Here is a 2,834-nt window from a genome sequence, read left to right as displayed (position 1 = left end):
GTCCAGATAAATTAAATATAAAGGTAAAGGAACCCCTGACCATTAGGTCCAGTCATGACTGACTCTGGGGTTGCGGCGCTCATCTCGCTTTATTGGCCGAGGGAGCCAGTGTACAGTTTCCAGGTCATGTGGCCAGCATGACTAAGCCGCTTCTGGCGAACCAGAGCAGCGCACGGAAATGCCGTTTACCTTCCCGCCGGAATGGTACCTATTTATCTACTTGCACTTTGACGTGCTTTCGAACTGCTAGGTTGGCAGGAGCTGGGACCGAGCAATGGGAGCTCACCCTGTTGTGGGGATTCGAACCGCCAACCTTCTGATCGGCAAGTCCTAGGCTCTGTGGTTTAACCCACAGCGCCACCCACGTCCCAAAATTAAATATACTTAGGAGAAAATAGATGTGAGGGAGATATTCGTTGTTCCGATGCCGAAAGGCAAAGTTGCAAGGAATACCTGCTCGCAATATTCCCCGCTCCGATGCAGAAACATATAGTTTTCTTTCAACATTGTGTGGGCACTGCGACTCTATAAATAGAGGGAACCTCCTAGCTGCATGCAAAGTTGCCTTCCCTGTGCCTTAGAGTCTCTTTCCTCTTGCCGTCAGAGAAAACTCGTAGAAAACTCCAGCCGTGATGTTTCCTTATCTTAGTTTAGCTGTACAGGTTGTTCTTGTCTTCAGTACTATTGCAGGTAAGAGAGAGCAGCTCTGATTATTCTTATGCTTACGGTCAGATTCCTATGCTTATGACAATATTTTGTGCTCTAGTTCATCATGCTGCTTTAAATGTGCATTTCATATTTTACTTCCTTCAATAATGTTGACTTTTGAAATGTTTAAGTTTTTTTGTTAACTTTGCTGCATTGCATGTGCATTCTACAGTTGGCCTCTTTTGCAATGTTTTGAAATCTTTAAGTTAATATTTTAGTTTAAATTATATTGTTTTGAATGAATACTATATATTTGATTTTTTTTTTCTGGATTGCTTTCTTTGACCCTTGGGGTCGCTCCCAGCTATACAATTCTATGCATCTCTGATACTGTTTGATGTTTTAATGTAGTCATAAACAATAAACAAAACATCAAAAAGTACAGAACCAAATTGAACAATTTCCATATAAATAATTTGATCTAAAATAAAGATATAAAAATAATAATAACAGCAAAAACCACCCCCAACAACCCGCTCCAGACAATACCTCAGCAACCTTAGCTTTTGTAGCTGGAGTCAGTCCCAGTCCTGCCCTCCCAGGCCAGGTGGAAAAGGTCTGTAAGGCAGAGGGCAGGTCTTCCTGGACTCTCTGCCAATATGGTCTCTGGCCTTTTCAGCAGCCTCAGCTTTTGTAGCTGGAGTCAGTCAGGTACTGCTAGGATTGTCATATTTTGAAGAGCAAAAAAAAGGACACATTTGCCGACTTATGCTTTTAACTATGGATCGCTATGCGACTCTACTCACAAAAAAGAGGATGTGTCCTGGAAAAAGAGGACATATGGCAACCCTGCAAGCTAATGACTGGCAATCCACAGGAAGATTTCAGTCACGAGCAGATGTCGCTTCCGAACTCTTCCATCCAACTGTGGTGTTAACACAATACCTTGTAAGAGTGAGAGATATTCAATGAGTCGCCTATACGCACAAGTGTGAATGTTTGCTCATGATTTAAAACCCTGAATGCCTGATCTCAGGTATGGATCTTCATTTGGGGATACAGAGACAGGGCTTGGTTTGTGCTGAAGGGGAAAGCGATGTATCACTTTATGAATCACACTAGCGGATAAATACATTCCAGGCACATTGATGCTGTTTTTAATATAATGGACTTTTAATGTCCTGGGTCTTCATTTAGTTATTTCTATTAAAAAAATCCTTCCAGTAGCACCTTAGAGACCAGTGAAGTTTGTTATTGGTATGAGCTTTCATGTGCATGCACACTGTATCTGAAGAGGTGTGCATGCACAGAAAGCTCATACCAATAACAAACTTAGTTGGTCTCTAAGGTACAATAACAAACTTAGTTGGTCTCTAAGGTGCTACTCTGCCAACCTAGCAGTTCGAAAGCACGTCAAAGTGCAAGTAGATAAATACCTTCTGGCAGGAAGGTAAACGGCGTTCCCATGCTCTGCTCTGATTCACCAGAAGCGGCTCAGTCATGCTGGTCACATGACCCGGAAGCTGTACGCTGGCTCCCTCAGCCAGTAAAGCGAGATGAGTGCTGCAACCCCAGAGTCGTCCGCGATTGGACCTAACAGTCAGGGGTCCCTTTACCTTTACCTTAAGGTGCTACTGGAAGGATTTTTAAAATTTTGTTTCAACAATGGCAGACCAACACGGCTACCTACCTGTAACTAGTTATTTCTACGTTTATTGTTTATTTCATAATATTTATTCACCACTTGAAGTGGGGGAGAACCTCCAAGTGAGAATAAAAAAATAAAATTATCTGGAAAAAGGTAAAAGCAACTCTTTAAAACATTCAAAAGAGAAAATCAGCAGCCCTGTTTTGTATATTTTTGTGATGATAACCGAATCCTAAAGGCCTCTCTATCACCAACTCTTTGTACTCAGCGCACAGACAGGGGGAAGTAGTGAAGAATTTGGCGCAAGTCGTTATCTGCAACGAAGGCCGGGGATACTGCCTTGATGTTCAGTCCCGATGTCCCTCGGGCCTCGTGTTCAACAACAACAACTGTCCGAACAAAACGATGAACAAGTGCTGCACTCCGTTTGAAGGAAGAGGCGTGTGAGGAGCCCAGATCAGCTTCAAGGACCTTCTTCCGTTGTCAAGAAGAAGAATTCCTTCCAATGAATCAATAAATATTATTCAATATGCAACCA

General features: G+C 42.6%; 1 long non-coding RNA gene across 1 annotated transcript; it reads left to right on the top strand.

Annotated features, from left to right (window-relative positions):
- The first annotated feature begins 576 nt into the window (after positions 1 to 576).
- Positions 577 to 2,834, top strand: LOC114593386 (uncharacterized). The gene is made up of 2 exons (XR_003705675.2): positions 577 to 690; positions 2,565 to 2,834. It is a non-coding gene; the product is annotated as an uncharacterized LOC114593386 (long non-coding RNA).

This window comes from Podarcis muralis, chromosome 3, assembly GCF_964188315.1.
Source record: "Podarcis muralis chromosome 3, rPodMur119.hap1.1, whole genome shotgun sequence".
Lineage (NCBI taxonomy): Eukaryota > Metazoa > Chordata > Lepidosauria > Squamata > Lacertidae > Podarcis > Podarcis muralis.
Note: the sequence above shows the minus strand (reverse complement) of the source record. Positions and strands in the feature narration are given on the sequence as shown.